The sequence below is a fragment of the Ambystoma mexicanum genome, chromosome 5q (genome assembly GCF_040938575.1).
Source record: "Ambystoma mexicanum isolate Mex_15411 chromosome 5q, UKY_AmexF1_1, whole genome shotgun sequence".
NCBI classification, from domain to species: Eukaryota; Metazoa; Chordata; class Amphibia; order Caudata; family Ambystomatidae; genus Ambystoma; species Ambystoma mexicanum.
The window spans coordinates 1,381,966,462-1,381,980,054 of NC_090933.1; the positions used below are offsets into that span (position 1 = coordinate 1,381,966,462).

General features: G+C 46.5%; 1 protein-coding gene across 1 annotated transcript in view; it reads right to left on the reverse strand.

Annotated features, from left to right (window-relative positions):
- The window catches only part of LOC138498440 (zinc finger protein 208-like), a 460,194-nt gene extending 447,265 nt beyond the window's left edge, over window positions 1-12,929 (reverse strand). Inside the window, exon 1 of the mRNA XM_069622194.1 lies at window positions 12,719-12,929. The gene's annotated coding sequence lies outside the window, so the exon portion shown is untranslated. The remainder of the gene's footprint in view (window positions 1-12,718) is intronic.
- Window positions 12,930-13,593: the final 664 nt, after the last annotated feature.

The window sequence follows — 13,593 nt, forward strand, 5'->3', positions numbered from 1 at the left end:
GACATATATCACAGCAGTTATTTACCTTGTGTGGCCTGTGCTCCTGACATATATCATAGCAGTTATTTACCTTGTGTGGCCTGCGCTCCTGACATATATCACAGCAGTTATTTACCTTGTGTGGCCTGCGCTCCTGACATATATCACAGCAGTTATTTACCTTGTGTGGCCTGCGCTGCTGACATATATCACAGCAGTTATTTACCTAATGTAGCCTGCGCTGCTGACATATATCACTCTTCAGTTATTTACCTTGTGTGGCCTGTGCTGCTGACATATATCACAGCAGGTATTTACCTTGTGTGGCCTGCGCTCCTGACATATATCACAGCAGTTATGTACCTTGTCTGGCCTGCGCTGCTGACATATATCACAGGAGTTATTGACCTTGTGTGGCCTGCGCTCCTGACATATATCACAGCAGTTATTTACCTTGTGTGGCCTGCGCTCCTGACATATATCACAGCAGTTATTTACCTTGTGTGGCCTGCACTGCTGACATATATCACAGCAGTTATTTACCTTGTGTGGCCTGCGCTCCTGACATATATCACAGCAGTTATTTACCTTGTGTGGCCTGCGCTGCTGACATATATCACAGCAGTTATTTACCTTGTGTGGCCTGCGCTGCTGACATATATCACAGCAGTTATTTACCTTGTGTGGCCTGTGCTCCTGACATATATCACAGCAGTTATTTACCTTGTGTGGCCTGTGCTGCTGACATATATCACAGCAGTTATTTACCTTGTGTGGCCTGTGCTGGTGACATATATCACAGCAGTTATTTACCTTGTGTGGCCTGTGCTGGTGACATATATCACAGCAGTTATTTACCTTGTGTGGCCTGTGCTCCTGACATATATCACAGCAGTTATTTACCTTGTGTGGCCTGAGCTGCTGACATTTATCACAGCAGTTATTTACCTTGTGTGGCCTGAGCTGCTGACATATATCACAGCAGTTATTTACCTTGTGTGGCCTGTGCTGCTGACATATATCACAGCAGTTATTTACCTTGTGTGGCCTGAGCTGCTGACATATATCACAGCAGTTATTTACCTTGTGTGGCCTGCGCTCCTGACATATATCACAGCAGTTATTTACCTTGTGTGGCCTGCGCTGCTGACATATATCACAGCAGTTATTTATCTTGTGTGGCCTGTGCTCCTGACATATATCACTCTTCAGTTATTTACCTTGTGGGGCCTGCGTCCTGACATATATCACAGCAGTTATTTACCTTGTGTGGCCTGCGCTGCTGACATATATCACAGCAGTTATTTATCTTGTGTGGCCTTTGCTCCTGACATATATCACTCTTCAGTTATTTACCTTGTGGGGCCTGCGTCCTGACATATATCACAGCAGTTATTTACCTTGTGTGGCCAGTGCTGCTGACATATATCACAGCAGTTATTTACCTTGTGTGGCCTGCGCTCCTGACATATATCACAGCAGTTATTTACCTTGTGTGGCATGCACCGCTGACATATATCACAGCAGTTATTTACCTTGTGTAGCCTGTGCTGCTGACATATATCACAGCAGTTATTTACCTTGTGTGGCCTGTGCTGCTGACATATATCACAGCAGTTATTTACCTTGTGTGGCCTGCGCTGCTGACATATATCACAGCAGTTATTTACCTTGTGTGGCCTGTGCTGCCGACCTGTATCACAGCAGTTATTTACCTTGTGTGGCCTGTGCTGCTGACATCTATCACAGCAGTTATTTCCCTTGTGTGGCCTGTGCTGCTGACATATATCACAGCAGTTATTTACCTTGTGTGGCCTGCGCTCCTGACATATATCACAGCAGTTATTTACCTTGTGTGGCCTGTGCTGGTGACATATATCACAGCAGTTATTTACCTTGTGTGGCCTGTGCTGGTGACATATATCACAGCAGTTATTTACCTTGTGTGGCATGCACCGGTGACATATATCACAGCAGTTATTTACCTTGTGTGGCATGCACCGCTGACATATATCACAGCAGGTGTTTACCTTGTGTGGCCTGTGCTCCTGACATATATCACAGCAGTTATTTACCTTGTGTGGCCTGCGCTCCAGACATATATCACAGCAGTTATTTACCTTGTGTGGCCTGTGCTGCTGACATATATCACAGCAGGTATTTACATTGTGTGGCCTGCGCTGCTGACAAATATCACAGCAGTTATTTACCTTGTGTGGCCTGCGCTCCTGACATATATCACAGCAGTTATTTACCTTGTGTGGCCTGCGCCGCTGACATATATCACAGCAATTATTTACCTTGTGTGGCCTGCGCTCCTGACATATATCACAGCAGTTATTTACCTTGTGTGGCCTGTGCTGCCGACCTGTATCACAGCAGTTATTTACCTTGTGTGGCCTGTGCTGCTGACATATATCACAGCAGTTATTTACCTTGTGTGGCCTGTGCTGCTGACATCTATCGCAGCAGTTATTTCCCTTGTGTGGCCTGTGCTGCTGACATATATCACAGCAGTTATTTACCTTGTGTGGCCTGTGCTCCGGACATATATCACAGCAGTTATTTACCTTGTGTGGCCTGTGCTGCTGACATACATCACAGCAGTTATTTACCTTGTGTGGCCTGTGCTGCTGACATATATCACAGCAGTTATTTACCTTGTGTAGCCTGTGCTGCTGACATATATCACAGCAGGTATTTACCTTGTGTGGCCAGTGCTCCTGACATACATCACAGCAGTAATTTACCTTGTGTGGCCTGTGCTCCCGACATATATAACAGCAGTTATTTACCTTGTGTAGCCTGTGCTGCTGACATATATCACAGCAGGTATTTACCTTGTGTGGCCAGTGCTCCTGACATACATCACAGCAGTAATTTACCTTGTGTGGCCTGTGCTGCTGACATATATCACAGCAGTTATTTACCTTGTGTAGCCTGTGCTGCTGACATATATCACAGCAGTTATTTACCTTGTGTAGCCTGTGCTGCTGACATCTATCACAGCAGTTATTTCCCTTGTGTGGCCTGTGCTGCTGACATATATCACAGCAGTTATTTACCTTGTGAGGCCTGTGCTGCTGACATATATCACAGAAGTTATTTACCTTGTGTGGCCTGTGCTCCTGACATATATCACAGCAGTTATTTACCTTGTGTGGCCTGTGCTCCGGACATATATCACAGCAGTTATTTACCTTGTGTGGCCTGTGCTGCTGACATACATCACAGCAGTTATTTACCTTGTGTGGCCTGTGCTGCTGACATATATCACAGCAGTTATTTACCTTGTGTAGCCTGTGCTGCTGACATATATCACAGCAGGTATTTACCTTGTGTGGCCAGTGCTCCTGACATACATCACAGCAGTAATTTACCTTGTGTGGCCTGTGCTCCCGACATATATAACAGCAGTTATTTACCTTGTGTAGCCTGTGCTGCTGACATACATCACAGCAGGTATTTACCTTGTGTGGCCAGTGCTCCCGACATACATCACAGCAGTAATTTACCTTGTGTGGCCTGTGCTGCTGACATATATCACAGCAGTTATTTACCTTGTGTAGCCTGTGCTGCTGACATATATCACAGCAGTAATTTACCTTGTGTGGCCTGTGCTGCTGACATATATCACAGCAGTTATTTACCTTGTGTAGCCTGTGCTGCTGACATATATCACAGCAGTTATTTACCTTGTGTAGCCTGTGCTGCTGACATATATCACAGCAGTTATTTACCTTGTGTAGCCTGTGCTGCTGACATATATCACAGCAGTTATTTACCTTGTGTAGCCTGTGCTGCTGACATCTATCACAGCAGTTATTTCCCTTGTGTGGCCTGTGCTGCTGACATATATCACAGCAGGTATTTACCTTGTGTGGCCAGTGCTCCTGACATACATCACAGCAGTAATTTACCTTGTGTGGCCTGTGCTCCCGACATATATAACAGCAGTTATTTACCTTGTGTAGCCTGTGCTGCTGACATACATCACAGCAGGTATTTACCTTGTGTGGCCAGTGCTCCCGACATACATCACAGCAGTAATTTACCTTGTGTGGCCTGTGCTGCTGACATATATCACAGCAGTTATTTACCTTGTGTAGCCTGTGCTGCTGACATATATCACAGCAGTAATTTACCTTGTGTGGCCTGTGCTGCTGACATATATCACAGCAGTTATTTACCTTGTGTAGCCTGTGCTGCTGACATATATCACAGCAGTTATTTACCTTGTGTAGCCTGTGCTGCTGACATATATCACAGCAGTTATTTACCTTGTGTAGCCTGTGCTGCTGACATATATCACAGCAGTTATTTACCTTGTGTAGCCTGTGCTGCTGACATCTATCACAGCAGTTATTTCCCTTGTGTGGCCTGTGCTGCTGACATATATCACAGCAGTTATTTACCTTGTGAGGCCTGTGCTGCTGACATATATCACAGAAGTTATTTACCTTGTGTGGCCTGTGCTCCTGACATATATCACAGCAGTTATTTACCTTGTGTGGCCTGTGCTCCGGACATATATCACAGCAGTTATTTACCTTGTGTGGCCTGTGCTGCTGACATACATCACAGCAGTTATTTACCTTGTGTGGCCTGTGCTGCTGACATATATCACAGCAGTTATTTACCTTGTGTAGCCTGTGCTGCTGACATATATCACAGCAGGTATTTACCTTGTGTGGCCAGTGCTCCTGACATACATCACAGCAGTAATTTACCTTGTGTGGCCTGTGCTCCCGACATATATAACAGCAGTTATTTACCTTGTGTAGCCTGTGCTGCTGACATACATCACAGCAGGTATTTACCTTGTGTGGCCAGTGCTCCCGACATACATCACAGCAGTAATTTACCTTGTGTGGCCTGTGCTGCTGACATATATCACAGCAGTTATTTACCTTGTGTGGCCTGAGCTGCTGACATTTATCACAGCAGTTATTTACCTTGTGTGGCCTGAGCTGCTGACATATATCACAGCAGTTATTTACCTTGTGTGGCCTGTGCTGCTGACATATATCACAGCAGTTATTTACCTTGTGTGGCCTGAGCTGCTGACATATATCACAGCAGTTATTTACCTTGTGTGGCCTGCGCTCCTGACATATATCACAGCAGTTATTTACCTTGTGTGGCCTGCGCTGCTGACATATATCACAGCAGTTATTTATCTTGTGTGGCCTGTGCTCCTGACATATATCACTCTTCAGTTATTTACCTTGTGTGGCCTGCGCTGCTGACATATATCACAGCAGTTATTTATCTTGTGTGGCCTGTGCTCCTGACATATATCACTCTTCAGTTATTTACCTTGTGGGGCCTGCGTCCTGACATATATCACAGCAGTTATTTACCTTGTGTGGCCTGCGCTGCTGACATATATCACAGCAGTTATTTATCTTGTGTGGCCTTTGCTCCTGACATATATCACTCTTCAGTTATTTACCTTGTGGGGCCTGCGTCCTGACATATATCACAGCAGTTATTTACCTTGTGTGGCCAGTGCTGCTGACATATATCACAGCAGTTATTTACCTTGTGTGGCCTGCGCTCCTGACATATATCACAGCAGTTATTTACCTTGTGTGGCATGCACCGCTGACATATATCACAGCAGTTATTTACCTTGTGTAGCCTGTGCTGCTGACATATATCACAGCAGTTATTTACCTTGTGTGGCCTGTGCTGCTGACATATATCACAGCAGTTATTTACCTTGTGTGGCCTGCGCTGCTGACATATATCACAGCAGTTATTTACCTTGTGTGGCCTGTGCTGCCGACCTGTATCACAGCAGTTATTTACCTTGTGTGGCCTGTGCTGCTGACATCTATCACAGCAGTTATTTCCCTTGTGTGGCCTGTGCTGCTGACATATATCACAGCAGTTATTTACCTTGTGTGGCCTGCGCTCCTGACATATATCACAGCAGTTATTTACCTTGTGTGGCCTGTGCTGGTGACATATATCACAGCAGTTATTTACCTTGTGTGGCCTGTGCTGGTGACATATATCACAGCAGTTATTTACCTTGTGTGGCATGCACCGGTGACATATATCACAGCAGTTATTTACCTTGTGTGGCATGCACCGCTGACATATATCACAGCAGGTGTTTACCTTGTGTGGCCTGTGCTCCTGACATATATCACAGCAGTTATTTACCTTGTGTGGCCTGCGCTCCAGACATATATCACAGCAGTTATTTACCTTGTGTGGCCTGTGCTGCTGACATATATCACAGCAGGTATTTACATTGTGTGGCCTGCGCTGCTGACAAATATCACAGCAGTTATTTACCTTGTGTGGCCTGCGCTCCTGACATATATCACAGCAGTTATTTACCTTGTGTGGCCTGCGCCGCTGACATATATCACAGCAATTATTTACCTTGTGTGGCCTGCGCTCCTGACATATATCACAGCAGTTATTTACCTTGTGTGGCCTGTGCTGCCGACCTGTATCACAGCAGTTATTTACCTTGTGTGGCCTGTGCTGCTGACATATATCACAGCAGTTATTTACCTTGTGTGGCCTGTGCTGCTGACATCTATCGCAGCAGTTATTTCCCTTGTGTGGCCTGTGCTGCTGACATATATCACAGCAGTTATTTACCTTGTGTGGCCTGTGCTCCGGACATATATCACAGCAGTTATTTACCTTGTGTGGCCTGTGCTGCTGACATACATCACAGCAGTTATTTACCTTGTGTGGCCTGTGCTGCTGACATATATCACAGCAGTTATTTACCTTGTGTAGCCTGTGCTGCTGACATATATCACAGCAGGTATTTACCTTGTGTGGCCAGTGCTCCTGACATACATCACAGCAGTAATTTACCTTGTGTGGCCTGTGCTCCCGACATATATAACAGCAGTTATTTACCTTGTGTAGCCTGTGCTGCTGACATATATCACAGCAGGTATTTACCTTGTGTGGCCAGTGCTCCTGACATACATCACAGCAGTAATTTACCTTGTGTGGCCTGTGCTGCTGACATATATCACAGCAGTTATTTACCTTGTGTAGCCTGTGCTGCTGACATATATCACAGCAGTTATTTACCTTGTGTAGCCTGTGCTGCTGACATCTATCACAGCAGTTATTTCCCTTGTGTGGCCTGTGCTGCTGACATATATCACAGCAGTTATTTACCTTGTGAGGCCTGTGCTGCTGACATATATCACAGAAGTTATTTACCTTGTGTGGCCTGTGCTCCTGACATATATCACAGCAGTTATTTACCTTGTGTGGCCTGTGCTCCGGACATATATCACAGCAGTTATTTACCTTGTGTGGCCTGTGCTGCTGACATACATCACAGCAGTTATTTACCTTGTGTGGCCTGTGCTGCTGACATATATCACAGCAGTTATTTACCTTGTGTAGCCTGTGCTGCTGACATATATCACAGCAGGTATTTACCTTGTGTGGCCAGTGCTCCTGACATACATCACAGCAGTAATTTACCTTGTGTGGCCTGTGCTCCCGACATATATAACAGCAGTTATTTACCTTGTGTAGCCTGTGCTGCTGACATACATCACAGCAGGTATTTACCTTGTGTGGCCAGTGCTCCCGACATACATCACAGCAGTAATTTACCTTGTGTGGCCTGTGCTGCTGACATATATCACAGCAGTTATTTACCTTGTGTAGCCTGTGCTGCTGACATATATCACAGCAGTAATTTACCTTGTGTGGCCTGTGCTGCTGACATATATCACAGCAGTTATTTACCTTGTGTAGCCTGTGCTGCTGACATATATCACAGCAGTTATTTACCTTGTGTAGCCTGTGCTGCTGACATATATCACAGCAGTTATTTACCTTGTGTAGCCTGTGCTGCTGACATATATCACAGCAGTTATTTACCTTGTGTAGCCTGTGCTGCTGACATCTATCACAGCAGTTATTTCCCTTGTGTGGCCTGTGCTGCTGACATATATCACAGCAGGTATTTACCTTGTGTGGCCAGTGCTCCTGACATACATCACAGCAGTAATTTACCTTGTGTGGCCTGTGCTCCCGACATATATAACAGCAGTTATTTACCTTGTGTAGCCTGTGCTGCTGACATACATCACAGCAGGTATTTACCTTGTGTGGCCAGTGCTCCCGACATACATCACAGCAGTAATTTACCTTGTGTGGCCTGTGCTGCTGACATATATCACAGCAGTTATTTACCTTGTGTAGCCTGTGCTGCTGACATATATCACAGCAGTAATTTACCTTGTGTGGCCTGTGCTGCTGACATATATCACAGCAGTTATTTACCTTGTGTAGCCTGTGCTGCTGACATATATCACAGCAGTTATTTACCTTGTGTAGCCTGTGCTGCTGACATATATCACAGCAGTTATTTACCTTGTGTAGCCTGTGCTGCTGACATATATCACAGCAGTTATTTACCTTGTGTAGCCTGTGCTGCTGACATCTATCACAGCAGTTATTTCCCTTGTGTGGCCTGTGCTGCTGACATATATCACAGCAGTTATTTACCTTGTGAGGCCTGTGCTGCTGACATATATCACAGAAGTTATTTACCTTGTGTGGCCTGTGCTCCTGACATATATCACAGCAGTTATTTACCTTGTGTGGCCTGTGCTCCGGACATATATCACAGCAGTTATTTACCTTGTGTGGCCTGTGCTGCTGACATACATCACAGCAGTTATTTACCTTGTGTGGCCTGTGCTGCTGACATATATCACAGCAGTTATTTACCTTGTGTAGCCTGTGCTGCTGACATATATCACAGCAGGTATTTACCTTGTGTGGCCAGTGCTCCTGACATACATCACAGCAGTAATTTACCTTGTGTGGCCTGTGCTCCCGACATATATAACAGCAGTTATTTACCTTGTGTAGCCTGTGCTGCTGACATACATCACAGCAGGTATTTACCTTGTGTGGCCAGTGCTCCCGACATACATCACAGCAGTAATTTACCTTGTGTGGCCTGTGCTGCTGACATATATCACAGCAGTTATTTACCTTGTGTAGCCTGTGCTGCTGACATATATCACAGCAGGTATTTACCTTGTGTGGCCTGCGCTGGTGACATATATCACAGCAGGTATTTACCTTGTGTGGCCTGCGCTGCTGACATATATCACAGCAGGTATTTACCTTGTGTGGCTTGCATTGCTGACATCTATCACAGCAGTTATGTACATTGTGCGGCCTGCGCTGCTGACATATATCACAGCAGTTATTTACCTTGTGTGGCCTGTGCTCCGGACATATATCACAGCAGTTATTTACCTTGTGTGGCCTGTGCTGCTGACATACATCACAGCAGTTATTTACCTTGTGTGGCCTGTGCTGCTGACATATATCACAGCAGTTATTTACCTTGTGTAGCCTGTGCTGCTGACATATATCACAGCAGGTATTTACCTTGTGTGGCCAGTGCTCCTGACATACATCACAGCAGTAATTTACCTTGTGTGGCCTGTGCTCCCGACATATATAACAGCAGTTATTTACCTTGTGTAGCCTGTGCTGCTGACATACATCACAGCAGGTATTTACCTTGTGTGGCCAGTGCTCCCGACATACATCACAGCAGTAATTTACCTTGTGTGGCCTGTGCTGCTGACATATATCACAGCAGTTATTTACCTTGTGTAGCCTGTGCTGCTGACATATATCACAGCAGGTATTTACCTTGTGTGGCCTGCGCTGCTGACATATATCACAGCAGTTATTTACCTTGTGTAGCCTGCGCTGCTGACATATATCACAGCAGTTATTTACCTTGTGTAGCCTGCGCTCCTGACATATATCACAGCAGTTATGTACATTGTGTGGCCTGCGCTGCTGACATATCACAGCAGTTATTTACCTTGTGTAGCCTGTGCTGCTGACATATATCACAGCAGGTATTTACCTTGTGTGGCCTGCGCTGGTGACATATCACAGCAGGTATTTACCTTGTGTGCCTGCGCTGGTGACATATATCACAGCAGTTATTTCCTTTGTGTGGCCTGCGCTCCTGACATATATCACAGCAGTTATTTACCTTGTGTGGCCTGCGTTGCTGACATCTATCACAGCAGTTATGTACATTGTGTGGCCTGCGCTGCCGACATATCACAGCAGTTATTTACCTTGTGTAGCCTGTGCTGCTGACATATATCACAGCAGGTATTTACCTTGTGTGGCCTGCGCTGGTGACATATATCACAGCAGTTATTTACCTTGTGTAGCCTGTGCTGCTGACATATATCACAGCAGTTATTTACCTTGTGTGGCCTGCGCTGCTGACATATATCACAGCAGTTATTTACCTTGTGTGGCCTGCGCTGCTGACATATATCACAGCAGTTATTTACCTTGTGTGGCCTGCGCTGCTGACATATATCACAGCAGTTATTTACCTTGTGTGGCCTGCGCTGGTGACATATATCACAGCAGGTATTTACCTTGTGTGGCCTGTGCTCCTGACATATATCACAGCAGTTATTTACCTTGTGTGGCCTGCGCTGGTGACATATATCACAGCAGGTATTTACCTTGTGTGGCCTGCGCTGGTGACATATATCACAGCAGTTATTTACCTTGTGTGGCCTGTGCTCCTGACATATATCACAGCAGTTATTTACCTTGTGTGGCCTGTGCTCCTGACATATATCACAGCAGTTATTTACCTTGTGTGGCCTGCGCTGCTGACATATATCACAGCAGTTATTTACCTTGTGTGGCCTGTGCTGCTGACATATATCACAGCAGTTATTTACCTTGTGTGGCCTGCGCTGCTGACATATATCACAGCAGGTATTTACCTTGTGTGGCCTGCGCTCCTGGCATATATCACAGCAGTTATTTACCTTGTGTGGCCTGCGCTGCTGACATATATCACAGCAGTTATTTACCTTGTGTGGTTGTGCTCCTGACATATATCACAGCAGTTATTTACCTTGTGTGGACTGCGCTGCTGACATATATCACAGCAGGTATTTACCTTGTGTGGCCTGCGCTGCTGACATATATCACAGCAGTTATTTACCTTGTGTGGCCTGTGCTGCTGACATATATCACAGCAGTTATTTACCTTGTGTGGCCTGCGCTCCTGTCATGTCACAGCAGTTATTTACCTTGTGTATCCTGTGCTCCTGACATATATCACAGCAGTTATTTACCTTGTGTGGCCTGCGCTGCTGACATATATCACAGCAGTTATTTACCTTGTGTGGCCTGCGCTGCTGACATATATCACAGCAGTTATTTACCTTGTGTGGCCTGCGCTGCTGACATATATCACAGCAGGTATTTACCTTGTGTGGCCTGCGCTCCTGGCATATATCACAGCAGTTATTTACCTTGTGTGGCCTGCGCTGCTGACATATATCACAGCAGTTATTTACCTTGTGTGGTTGTGCTCCTGACATATATCACAGCAGTTATTTACCTTGTGTGGACTGCGCTGCTGACATATATCACAGCAGGTATTTACCTTGTGTGGCCTGCGCTGCTGACATATATCACAGCAGTTATTTACCTTGTGTGGCCTGTGCTGCTGACATATATCACAGCAGTTATTTACCTTGTGTGGCCTGCGCTCCTGTCATGTCACAGCAGTTATTTACCTTGTGTGGCCTGCGCTGCTGACATATATCACAGCAGTTATTTACCTTGTGTGGCCTGCGCTCCTGTCATGTCACAGCAGTTATTTACCTTGTGTGGTCTGCGCTGCTGACATATATCACAGCAGGTATTTACCTTGTGTGGCCTGTGCTCCTGACATATATCACAGCAGTTATTTACCTTGTGTGGCCTGCGCTGCTGACATATATCACAGCAGTTATTTACCTTGTGTGGCCTGTGCTCCTGACATATATCACAGCAGTTATTTACCTTGTGTGGCCTGAGCTCCTGACATATATCACAGCAGTTATTTACCTTGTGTGACCTGTGCTCCTGACATATATCACAGCAGTTATTTACCTTGTGAGGCCTGCGCTGCTGACATATATCACAGCAGTTATTTACCTTGTGTGGCCTGTGCTGCTGACATATATCACTGCAGTTATTTACCTTGTGTGGCCTGAGCTCCTGACATATATCACAGGCAGTTATTTACCTTGTGTGGCCTGTGCTGCTGACATATATCACAGCAGTGATTTACCTTGTTGTGGCCTGAGCTCCTGACATATATCACGGCAGTTATTTACCTTGTGTGGCCTGAGCTCCTGACATATATCACGGCAGTTATTTACCTTGAGTGGCCTGCGCTCCTGGCATATATCACAGCAGTTATTTACCTTGTGTGGCCTGTGCTGCTGACATATATCACAGGCAGTTATTTACCTTGTGTGGCCTGTGCTCCTGACATATATCACAGCAGTTATTTACCTTGTGTGGCCTGCGCTGCTGACATATATCACAGCAGTTATTTACCTTGTGTGGCCTACGCTTCTGACATATATCACAGCAGTTATTTACCTTGTGTGGCCTGCGCTGCTGACATATATCACAGCAGTTATTTACCTTGTGTGGCCTGCGCTGCTGACATATATCACAGCAGTTATTTACCTTGTGTGGCCTGCGCTGCTGAGTTTCAGAGACACGACGATGCAGCAATAGTGGGTTCAGGTCTGGAGGAAGCAAACATTACCAAATGTGTCTACAAGAAGAACGATCTAAATTAATGACTGCAGTTACATGACTTCCCGAGGAAATGTCCCCAGAGGAAGGCCCCCTCCCCTCCCCCGTCACTCACCTCCAGCACACGAGGCTAAAGGGATGGTTTGTGCTGCATCTGATGTGGGCGAGCGCGTGGGAGTGGAGGGGGGGGCGGTCACCGAGAGACGAACAGGAAGACACCCGGTAGCGACTGGTTCCCATCCGAGAAACAACCATAGCAACGGCCCGTCCACTCGTCTGACGTCACTTCCTACGTCATCATTCTGATTTTTCCGGAGCAATGAAGCAGTATCTGCCTGTCTTCATTAGCATATCCGGGTCACAGCTGGGACAGCGCATGCGCAGTAGTGAGTCCACAGCGCTCGGTCTTAAGCAGAGCTGGGACAGCGCATGCGCAGCAGCGAGTCCCCCCGGGCGCTCACAGTTCTGGGCAGAGCTGGGACAACGCATGCGCAGCAGTGAGTTTCTCCCCCCCACCCCGGCGCTCACAGTTCTTGTCAGGGCTTGGACACGCGCATGCGCAGCAGTGACACCCCCCCCCCTCGATGCTCACAGGTCTGGTCGGGCGTGGACACGCGCATGCGCAGTACTGATCCCGGGCGCTCACAGTCCAGGTGAAAGGACCGAACACGGCGGATCTACCCGTCTACATTAGAAAAGCCGGGGTCCGAGCTGGGACACGCGCATGCGCAGTAGTGGGTCTACTCATCAAAGCATGCGCACAAACGGGAAACTCGAAGGAGTATGTGCAGAAGGTGGTGCGCGCACCATAGCAACGCCCCACCCCCAACTGCTTCACGTGACTTTAGGCACGTTGCGATCATTGTCCAGCAGATGGCGCTGACGTCATCTTGTCGATCATCCTGATCGGGAACTGCAGGCTCGTGGCAGACGCCGGATGGCGATGTGGGAAACATCAATGATGTCATGGAACGTCACGTGACAGCGCTA